Source organism: Triturus cristatus, chromosome 8 (genome assembly GCF_964204655.1).
Source record: "Triturus cristatus chromosome 8, aTriCri1.1, whole genome shotgun sequence".
Lineage (NCBI taxonomy): Eukaryota > Metazoa > Chordata > Amphibia > Caudata > Salamandridae > Triturus > Triturus cristatus.
Window position 1 is genome coordinate 56,610,321 of NC_140591.1, and position 11,807 is coordinate 56,622,127.

At 37.6% G+C, this 11,807-nt stretch overlaps 5 non-coding genes across 5 annotated transcripts; all 5 read left to right on the plus strand.

Moving 5' to 3' along the window:
- Positions 1–244: 244 nt before the first annotated feature.
- On the plus strand, positions 245–317 carry TRNAF-GAA (transfer RNA phenylalanine (anticodon GAA)). The gene has a single exon. It is a non-coding gene; the product is annotated as a tRNA-Phe (tRNA).
- Positions 318–4,318: 4,001 nt separating this feature from the next.
- On the plus strand, positions 4,319–4,391 carry TRNAF-GAA (transfer RNA phenylalanine (anticodon GAA)). Its single transcript has one exon. It is a non-coding gene; the product is annotated as a tRNA-Phe (tRNA).
- A 2,842-nt stretch (positions 4,392–7,233) lies between these two features.
- Positions 7,234–7,306, plus strand: TRNAF-GAA (transfer RNA phenylalanine (anticodon GAA)). The gene has a single exon. It is a non-coding gene; the product is annotated as a tRNA-Phe (tRNA).
- Positions 7,307–9,556: 2,250 nt separating this feature from the next.
- On the plus strand, positions 9,557–9,629 carry TRNAF-GAA (transfer RNA phenylalanine (anticodon GAA)). Its single transcript has one exon. It is a non-coding gene; the product is annotated as a tRNA-Phe (tRNA).
- Positions 9,630–11,312: 1,683 nt separating this feature from the next.
- Positions 11,313–11,385, plus strand: TRNAF-GAA (transfer RNA phenylalanine (anticodon GAA)). Its single transcript has one exon. It is a non-coding gene; the product is annotated as a tRNA-Phe (tRNA).
- Positions 11,386–11,807: the final 422 nt, after the last annotated feature.

Sequence of the window (11,807 nt, forward strand, 5' to 3'; positions counted from 1 at the left end):
GATTTCAGTATTCAGATGACATAGCTTACCTACTCAGGCCAAATACCTCTGTGTAATATGGTGCTAGTCCATTCAGAGTAAAAAAAAATCTACCTAACCTGGATCCGAAAAATGCTATTTACCTATTGCACCCGTTAACTGATGAATGATACAGGACATCTTAAAACATAGCTCTAGCATGAGGTTGAGCATCTATTTTCTTGGGAAGTTTAAAAGAAAGGATGAAGACCCAAACTACCAGCAGGCCGAAATAGCTCAGTTGGGAGAGCGTTAGACTGAAGATCTAAAGGTCCCTGGTTCAATCCCGGGTTTCGGCACAATTTCAACTTCTGCTTTTCATGTCACAAAAGCTGTTTGGAGTTAAATCAACGCTCTTCTTTATCAAAACCTTTCATCAATCTGATCAACAACACAATCAATTCAACATATTATTTACTTTCTGTCTTCCTTTCAAACTTGCTTCCACCTCTCTTGTATTCAACTATGCCTCATTTATTTGCAACTTCTTGCTTTATTTTAAAGTAAAGCTTTGCCTGCATCAGCCTCCAATTCCCCTTATACAAAACTGTCAGTAGTCAGATGACATAGCTTGTACACCCTGGCCATATAGGTCTGTGTTTCAGAGTATAAGTCAATTCAGAGTTTAGAAAAAAAATTCTACCTACCTTGTCCCCTAAAAAGGATATTCACTCATCAGACCAAGTTACCTGCTGAATGATACTGGACACTTTAACACATAACTATAAACGAAAATAGAATGACCAGGTTCTGTATGTATCGTCTACAATTATTAATAATACATCAGGAGGCCACAGGGACTTGTTGGCTGAAATATCTCAGTTGGGAGATCGTTAGACTGAAGAGCTTAAGGTACCTGATTCAATCCTGACTTTCAGCACAGTGCGAGGGGATCCTACATTCTTGCAAAATATTTCTTGAAATCAGCTCTAGTTTTTTTTTCTTTATTTCTCAAAATATTTTATCAACTGATCAACAACATGATAACTTCAACAAAAAGTTGTCTTTCTGTCCTCCTTCTAAACTTGCTTCAACCTCTCTTGCCATCAGCTTTGATGACGAATTTATCCCATTTTATACTTTTTTCAAAGTAAACTCTTGTCTGCATCAGCTTTCACTTCTCCTTGAACAAAGTTGTCAGTATTGAGATGACATAGCTTACCTACTCAGGCGACATACGTCTGTGTAATACAGTGCTGGTCCACTCAGAGTTTTAAAAGAAAAACGACCTAACACTTATCCCAAAAACGCTACTCACCCATTTCACCAGTTAGCTGCTGAACAATGCAGGACACATTAAAACACAGCTCTAACCTCAGATTGAAAATCCAGGTTCTGCATCTCTGTTCTGGGATTGTTCAAAAAAAGAGGCTGAATACTATAGCTGCTGGCAGGCTGAAATAGCTCAGTTGGGAGAGCGTTAGACTGAAGATCTAAAGGTCCCTTGTTCGATCCCGGGTTTCGGCACATTTTGAACTTCTGCTTTGCATGCCACAAAGACTATTTTGAGTCAACTCATATTGACTTTGTTTATAATGATCAAAACCTTTTATCAAGATAATCGACAATACAATTAATTCAACATATTATTTACTTTCTGTCTTTCTTTCAAACTTGCTTCCACCTCTCTTGTATTCAACTTTGCCTCCTTTATTTCCCAATTCTTCCTTTAATTGAAAGTAAAGCTTTGCCTGCATCAGCCTCCAGTTCCCTTATACAAAACTGTTAGTAGTCAGATGACCTAGCTTGCCGACCCTCGCCATATAGGTCTTTGTTTCTGAGTATAAGTCCATTCATAGTTTACAAACATCATCTAACTAACTTGGCTCCTAAAAAGGAAATTCACCCATCAGACCAATTTAGCTACTGAATAATACTGGACAATTTAACACATAACTGCACATGCAGATAGAGTGACCAGGTTCTGCATTTATCTTTAACAATTATAAAAAATACAACAGAAAGCCAAAAATGCCAGCTGAATGAAATAGCTCAGTTGGGAGAGCAATAGTCTGAAGATCTAAAGGTCCCTGGTTCAATCCCGGGTTTAGGCACATTTTGAACTTCTGCTTTGCATGCCACAAATGCTATTTGGAGTCAACTCATATTGACGTTGTTTATAATGATCAAAACCTTTTATCAAGGTGATCGATAAGACAACCATTTCAACATATTTTTTACATTCTGTCTTTCTGTCAATCTTGCTTCCACCTCTCTTGTATTCAACTTTACCTTCTTTATTTGCCAATTCTTCCTTTAATTGAAAGTAAAGCTTTGCCTGCATCAGCCTCGAGTTCCCCTTATACAAAACTGTTAGTAGTCAGATGACCTAGTTTGCCTACCCTCGCCATATAGGTCTGTGTGTCTGAATATAAGTCCATTCATAGTTTACAAACATCTTCTAACTAACTTGGCTCCTAAAAATGAAATTCACCCATCAGAGCTGCTGAATAATATTGGACAATTTAACACATAACTGCACATGCAGATAGAATGACCAGGGTCTGCATTTATCTTTAACAATTATCAAAAATACAACAGAAAGCCAAAATGGCCAGCTGGATGAAATAGCTCAGTTGGGAGAGTGTTAGATTGAAAATCTAAAAGTCCCTTGTTCAATGCTGGGTTTCGGAAAAGTCTGAGAGGTTTCTTGCTTCTCACAAAATATTTCTTGGTATCAGCTCAAGTTTTTCTTTCTTTATTTATCAAAATATTTGATCAACTGATCGACAACATGATCAATTCAACATAGAATTGTCTTTCTGTCCTCCTTCTAAATTTGCTTCCACCTCTCTTGCATTCAGCTTCGACTACAAATGTTTCCTATTTCATGCTTTTTTGTAAAGTAAACTCTTGTCTGCATCAGCTTCCACTTCTCCTTGAACACAGATTTCAGTATTCAGATGACATAGCTTACCTACTCAGGCCAAATACCTCTGTGTAATATGGTGCTAATCCATTCAGAGTAAAAAAAAAAGCTACCTAACCTGGATCCGAAAAATGCTATTTACCTATTGCACCCGTTAACTGATGAATGATACAGGACATCTTAAAACATAGCTCTAGCATGAGGTTGAGCATCTATTTTCTTGGGAAGTTTAAAAGAAAGGATGAAGACCAAAACTACCAGCAGGCCGAAATAGCTCAGTTGGGAGAGCGTTAGACTGAAGATCTAAAGGTCCCTGTTTCAATCCTGGGTTTTGGCACAATTTCAACTTCTGCTTTTCATGTCACAAAAGCTGTTTGGAGTTAAATCAACGCTCTTCTTTATCAACACCTTTTATCAATCTGATCAACAACACAATCAATTCAACATATTATTTACTTTCTGTCTTCCTTTCAAACTTGCTTCCACCTCTCTTGTATTCAACTATGCCTCATTTATTTGCAACTTCTTGCTTTATTTTAAAGTAAAGCTTTGCCTGCATCAGCCTCCAATTCCCCTTATACAAAACTGTCAGTAGTCAGATGACATAGCTTGTACACCCTGGCCATATAGGTCTGTGTTTCAGAGTATAAGTCAATTCAGAGTTTATAAAAAAAATTCTACCTACCTTGTCCCCTAAAAAGGATATTCACTCATCAGACCAAGTTACCTGCTGAATGATACTGGACACTTTAACACATAACTATAAACGAAACTAGAATGACCAGGTTCTGTATGTATCGTCTACAATTATTAATAATACATCAGGAGGCCACAGGGACTTGTTGTCTGAAATATCTCAGTTGGGAGATCGTTAGACTGAAGAGATTAAGCTCCCTGGTTCAATCCCGGGTTTCGGCACAGTGCGAGGGGATCCTACATTCTTGCAAAATATTTCTTGAAATCAGCTCTAGTTTTTTTTTCTTTATTTGTCAAAATATTTTATCAACTGATCAACAACATGATAACTTCAACAAAAAGTTGTCTTTCTGTCCTCCTTCTAAACTTGCTTCCACCTCTCTTGCCATCAGCTTTGATGACGAATTTATCCTTTTTCTACTTTTTTCAAAGTAAACTCTTGTCTGCATCAGCTTTCACTTCTCCTTAAACAAAGTTGTCAGTATTGAGATGACATAGCTTACCTACTCAGGCGACATACGTCTGTGTAATACAGTGCTGGTCCACTCAGAGTTTTAAAAGAAAAACGACCTAATATTTATCCCAAAAACGCTACTCACCCATTTCACCAGTTAGCTGCTGAACAATGCAGGACACATTAAAACACAGCTCTAACCTCAGATTGAAAATCCAGGTTCTGCATCTCTGTTCTGGGATTGTTCAAAAAAAGAGGCTGAATACTATAACTGCTGACAGGCCGAAATAGCTCAGTTGGGAGAGCGTTAGACTGAAGATCTAAAGGTCCCTGGTTCGATCCCGGGTTTCGGCACATTTTGAACTTCTGCTTTGCATGCCACAAAGACTATTTTGAGTCAACTCATATTGACTTTGTTTATAATGATCAAAACCTTTTATCAAGATAATCGACAATACAATTAATTCAACATATTATTTACTTTCTGTCTTTCTTTCAAACTTGCTTCCACCTCTCTTGTATTCAACTTTGCCTCCTTTATTTCCCAATTCTTCCTTTAATTGAAAGTACAGCTTTGCCTGCATCAGCCTCCAGTTCCCCTTATACAAAACTGTTAGTAGTCAGATGACCTAGCTTGCCGACCCTCGCCATATAGGTCTGTGTTTCTGAGTATAAGTCCATTCATAGTTTACAAACATCATCTAACTAACTTGGCTCCTAAAAAGGAAATTCACCCATCAGACCAATTTAGCTACTGAATAATACTGGACAATTTAACACATAACTGCACATGCAGATAGAGTGACCAGGTTCTGCATTTATCTTTAACAATTATAAAAAATACAACAGAAAGCCGAAATTGCCAGCTGTATGAAATAGCTCAGTTGGGAGAGCAGTAGACTGAAGATCTAAAGGTCCCTGGTTCAATCCTGGGTTTAGGCACATTTTGAACTTCTGCTTTGCATGCCACAAATGCTATTTGGAGTCAACTCATATTGACGTTGTTTATAATGATCAAAACCTTTTATCAAGCTATTCGATAAGACAACCATTTCAACATATTTTTTACATTCTGTCTTTCTGTCAAACTTGCTTCCACCTCTCTTGTATTCAACTTTACCTTCTTTATTTGCCAATTCTTCCTTTAATTGAAAGTAAAGCTTTGCCTGCATCAGCCTCGAGTTCCCCTTATACAAAACTGTTAGTAGTCAGATGACCTAGTTTGACTACCCTCGCCATATAGGTCTGTGTGTCTGAGTATAAGTCCATTCATAGTTTACAAACATCTTTTAACTAACTTGGCTCCTAAAAAGGAAATTCACCCATCAGACCAATTAAGCTGCTGAATAATATTGGACAATTTAACACATAACTGCACATGCAGATAGAATGACCAGGGTCTGCATTTATCTTTAACAATTATCAAAAATACAACAGAAAGCCAAAATGGCCAGCTGGATGAAATAGCTCAGTTGGGAGAGTGTTAGATTGAAAATCTAAAAGTCCCTTGTTCAATGCTGGGTTTCGGAAAAGTCTGAGAGGTTTCTTGCTTCTCACAAAATATTTCTTGGTATCAGCTCAAGTTTTTCTTTCTTTATTTATCAAAATATTTGATCAACTGATCGACAACATGATCAATTCAACATAGAATTGTCTTTCTGTCCTCCTTCTAAATTTGCTTCCACCTCTCTTGCATTCAGCTTCGACTACAAATGTTTCCTATTTCATGCTTTTTTGTAAAGTAAACTCTTGTCTGCATCAGCTTCCACTTCTCCTTGAACACAGATTTCAGTATTCAGATGGCATAGCTTACCTACTCAGGCCAAATACCTCTGTGTAATATGGTGCTAGTCCATTCAGAGTAAAAAAAAATCTACCTAACCTGGATCCGAAAAATGCTATTTACCTATTGCACCCGTTAACTGATGAATGATACAGGACATCTTAAAACATAGCTCTAGCATGAGGTTGAGCATCTATTTTCTTGGGAAGTTTAAAAGAAAGGATGAAGACCCAAACTACCAGCAGGCAGAAATAGCTCAGTTGGGAGAGCGTTAGACTGAAGATCTAAAGGTCCCTGGTTCAATCCCGGGTTTCGGCACAATTTCAACTTCTGCTTTTCATGTCACAAAAGCTGTTTGGAGTTAAATCAACGCTCTTCTTTATCAAAACCTTTCATCAATCTGATCAACAACACAATCAATTCAACATATTATTTACTTTCTGTCTTCCTTTCAAACTTGATTCCACCTCTCTTGTATTCAACTATGCCTCATTTATTTGCAACTTCTTGCTTTATTTTAAAGTAAAGCTTTGCCTGCATCAGCCTCCAATTCCCCTTATACAAAACTGTCAGTAGTCAGATGACATAGCTTGTACACCCTGGCCATATAGGTCTGTGTTTCAGAGTATAAGTCAATTCAGAGTTTAGAAAAAAAATTCTACCTACCTTGTCCCCTAAAAAGGATATTCACTCATCAGACCAAGTTACCTGCTGAATGATACTGGACACTTTAACACATAACTATAAACGAAAATAGAATGACCAGGTTCTGTATGTATCGTCTACAATTATTAATAATACATCAGGAGGCCACAGGGACTTGTTGTCTGAAATATCTCAGTTGGGAGATCGTTAGACTGAAGAGATTAAGGTCCCTGGTTCAATCCCGGGTTTCGGCACAGTGCGAGGGGATCCTACATTCTTGCAAAATATTTATTGAAATCAGCTCTAGTTTTTTTTTCTTTATTTGTCAAAATATTTTATCAACTGATCAACAACATGATAACTTCAACAAAAAGTTGTCTTTCTGTCCTCCTTCTAAACTTGCTTCCACCTCTCTTGCCATCAGCTTTGATGACGAATTTATCCTTTTTTATACTTTTTTCAAAGTAAACTCTTGTCTGCATCAGCTTTCACTTCTCCTTAAACAAAGTTGTCAGTATTGAGATGACATAGCTTACCTACTCAGGCGACATACGTCTGTGTAATACAGTGCTAGTCCACTCAGAGTTTTAAAAGAAAAATGACCTAACATTTATCCCAAAAACGCTACTCACCCATTTCACCAGGTAGCTGCTGAACAATGCAGGACACATTAAAACACAGCTCTAACCTCAGATTGAAAATCCAGGTTCTGCATCTCTGTTCTGGGATTGTTCAAAAAAAGAGGCTGAATACTATAGCTGGTGGCAGGCCGAAATAGCTCAGTTGGGAGAGCGTTAGACTGAAGATCTAAAGGTCCCTGGTTCGATCCCGGGTTTCGGCACATTTTGAACTTCTGCTTTGCATGCCACAAAGACTATTTTGAGTCAACTCATATTGACTTTGTTTATAATGATCAAAACCTTTTATCAAGCTATTCGATAAGACAACCATTTCAACATATTTTTTACATTCTGTCTTTCTGCCAAACTTGCTTCCACCTCTCTTGTATTCAACTTTACCTGCTTTATTTGCCAATTCTTCCTTTAATTGAAAGTAAAGCTTTGCCTGCATCAGCCTCGAGTTCCCCTTATACAAAACTGTTAGTAGTCAGATGACCTAGTTTGCCTACCCTCGCCATATAGGTCTGTGTGTCTGAGTATAAGTCCATTCATAGTTTACAAACATCTTCTAACTAACTTGGCTCCTAAAAAGGAAATTCACCCATCAGACCAATTTAGCTGCTGAATAATATTGGACAATTTAACACATAACTGCACATGCAGATAGAATGACCAGGGTCTGCATTTATCTTTAACAATTATCAAAAATACAACAGAAAGCCAAAATGGCCAGCTGGATGAAATAGCTCAGTTGGGAGAGTGTTAAATTGAAAATCTAAAAGTCCCTTGTTCAATGCTGGGTTTCGGAAAAGTCTGAGAGGTTTCTTGCTTCTCACAAAATATTTCTTGGTATCAGCTCAAGTTTTTCTTTCTTTATTTATCAAAATATTTGATCAACTGATCGACAACATGATCAATTCAACATAGAATTGTCTTTCTGTCCTCCTTCTAAATTTGCTTCCACCTCTCTTGCATTCAGCTTCGACTACAAATGTTTCCTATTTCATGCTTTTTTGTAAAGTAAACTCTTGTCTGCATCAGCTTCCACTTCTCCTTGAACACAGATTTCAGTATTCAGATGACATAGCTTACCTACTCAGGCCAAATACCTCTGTGTAATATGGTGCTAGTCCATTCAGAGTAAAAAAAAAAGCTACCTAACCTGGATCCGAAAAATGCTATTTACCTATTGCACCCGTTAACTGATGAATGATACAGGACATCTTAAAACATAGCTCTAGCATAAGGTTGAGCATCTATTTTCTTGGGAAGTTTAAAAGAAAGGATGAAGACCCAAACTACCAGCAGGCCGAAATAGCTCAGTTGGGAGAGCGTTAGACTGAAGATCTAAAGGTCCCTGGTTCAATTCTGGGTTTCGGCACAACTTCTGCTTTTCATGTCACAAAAGCTGTTTGGAGTTAAATCAACGCTCTTCTTTATCAAAACCTTTCATCAATCTGATCAACAACACAATCAATTCAACATATTATTTACTTTCTGTCTTCCTTTCAAACTTGATTCCACCTCTCTTGTATTCAACTATGCCTCATTTATTTGCAACTTCTTGCTTTATTTTAAAGTAAAGCTTTGCCTGCATCAGCCTCCAATTCCCCTTATACAAAACTGTCAGTAGTCAGATGACATAGCTTGTACACCCTGGTCATATAGGTCTGTGTTTCAGAGTATAAGTCAATTCAGAGTTTAGAAAAAAAAATTCTACCTACCTTGTCCCCTAAAAAGGATATTCACTCATCAGACCAAGTTACCTGCTGAATGATACTGGACACTTTAACACATAACTATAACCGAATATAGAATGACCAGGTTCTGTATGTATCGTCTACAATTATTAATAATACATCAGGAGGCCACAGGGACTTGTTGTCTGAAATATCTCAGTTGGGAGATCGTTAGACTGAAGAGATTAAGGTCGCTGGTTCAATACCGGGTTTCGGCACAGTGCGAGGGGATCCTACATTCTTGCAAAATATTTCTTGAAATCAGCTCTAGTTTTTTTTTCCTTATTTGTCAAAATATTTTATCAACTGATCAACAACATGATAACTTCAACAAAAAGTTGTCTTTCTGTCCTCCTTCTAAACTTGCTTCCACCTCTCTTGCCATCAGCTTTGATGACGAATTTATCCTTTTTTATACTTTTTTCAAAGTAAACTCTTGTCTGCATCAGCTTTCACTTCTCCTTAAACAAAGTTGTCAGTATTGAGATGACATAGCTTACCTACTCAGGCGACATACGTCTGTGTAATACAGTGCCAGTCCACTCAGAGTTTTAAAAGAAAAACGACCTAACATTTATCCCAAAAACGCTACTCACCCATTTCACCAGTTAGCTGCTGAACAATGCAGGACACATTAAAACACAGCTCTAACCTCAGATTGAAAATCCAGGTTCTGCATCTCTGTTCTGGGATTGTTCAAAAAAAGAGGCTGAATACTATAGCTGCTGGCAGGCCGAAATAGCTCAGTTGGGAGAGCGTTAGACTGAAGATCTAAAGGTCCCTGGTTCGATCCCGGGTTTCGGCACATTTTGAACTTCTGCTTTGCATGCCACAAAGACTATTTTGAGTCAACTCATATTGACTTTGTTTATAATGATCAAAACCTTTTATCAAGATAATCGACAATACAATTAATTCAACATATTATTTACTTTCTGTCTTTCTTTCAAACTTGCTTACACCTCTCTTGTATTCAACTTTGCCTCCTTTATTTCCCAATTCTTCCTTTAATTGAAAGTAAAGCTTTGCCTGCATCAGCCTCCAGTTCCCCTTATACAAAACTGTTAGTAGTCAGATGACCTAGCTTGCCGACCCTCGCCATATAGGTCTGTGTTTCTGAGTATACGTCCATTCATAGTTTACAAACATCATCTAACTAACTTGGCTCCTAATAAGGAAATTCACCCATCAGACCAATTTAGCTACTGAATAATACTATAATACTGGACAATTTAACACATAACTGCACATGCAGATAGAGTGACCAGGTTCTGCATTTATCTTTAACAATTATAAAAAATACAACAGAAAGCCCAAATTGCCAGCTGGATGAAATAGCTCAGTTGGGAGAGCAGTAGACTGAAGATCTAAAGGTCCCTGGTTCAATCCCGGGTTTAGGCACATTTTGAACTTCTGCTTTGCATGCCACAAATGCTATTTGGAGTCAACTCATATTGACGTTGTTTATAATGATCAAAACCTTTTATCAAGCTATTCGATAAGACAACCATTTCAACATATTTTTTACATTCTGTCTTTCTGTCAAACTTGCTTCCACCTCTCTTGTATTCAACTTTACCTGCTTTATTTGCCAATTCTTCCTTTAATTGAAAGTAAAGCTTTGCCTGCATCAGCCTCGAGTTCCCCTTATACAAAACTGTTAGTAGTCAGATGACCTAGTTTGCCTACCCTCGCCATATAGGTCTGTGTGTCTGAGTATAAGTCCATTCATAGTTTACAAACATCTTCTAACTAACTTGGCTCCTAAAAAGGAAATTCACCCATCAGACCAATTTAGCTGCTGAATAATATTGGACAATTTAACACATAACTGCACATGCAGATAGAATGACCAGGGTCTGCATTTATCTTTAACAATTATCAAAAATACAACAGAAAGCCAAAATGGCCAGCTGGATGAAATAGCTCAGTTGGGAGAGTGTTAGATTGAAAATCTAAAAGTCCCTTGTTCAATGCTGGGTTTCGGAAAAGTCTGAGAGGTTTCTTGCTTCTCACAAAATATTTCTTGGTATCAGCTCAAGTTTTTCTTTCTTTATTTATCAAAATATTTGATCAACTGAACGACAACATGATCAATTCAACATAGAATTGTCTTTCTGTCCTCCTTCTAAATTTGCTTCCACCTCTCTTGCATTCAGCTTCGACTACAAATGTTTCCTATTTCATGCTTTTTTGTAAAGTAAACTCTTGTCTGCATCAGCTTCCACTTCTCCTTGAACACAGATTTCAGTATTCAGATGACATAGCTCACCTACTCAGGCCAAATACCTCTGTGTAATATGGTGCTAGTCCATTCAGAGTAAAAAAAAAAGCTACCTAACCTGGATCCGAAAAATGCTATTTACCTATTGCACCCGTTAACTGATGAATGATACAGGACATCTTAAAACATAGCTCTAGCATGAGGTTGAGCATCTATTTTCTTGGGAAGTTTAAAAGAAAGGATGAAGACCCAAACTACCAGCAGGCCGAAATAGCTCAGTTGGGAGAGCGTTAGACTGAAGATCTAAAGGTCCCTGGTTCAATCCCGGGTTTCGGCACAATTTCAACTTCTGCTTTTCATGTCACAAAAGCTGTTTGGAGTTAAATCAACGCTCTTCTTTATCAAAACGTTTCATCAATCTGATCAACAACACAATCAATTCAACATATTATTTACTTTCTGTATTCCTTTCAAACTTGCTTCCACCTCTCTTGTATTCAACTATGCCTCATTTATTTGCAACTTCTTGCTTTATTTTAAAGTAAAGCTTTGCCTGCATCAGCCTCCAATTCCCCTTATACAAAACTGTCAGTAGTCAGATGACATAGCTTGTACACCCTGGCCATATAGGTCTGTGTTTCAGAGTATAAGTCAATTCAGAGTTTAGAAAAAAAATTCTACCTACCTTGTCCCCTAAAAAGGATATTCACTCATCAGACCAAGTTACCTGCTGAATGATACTGGACACTTTAACACATA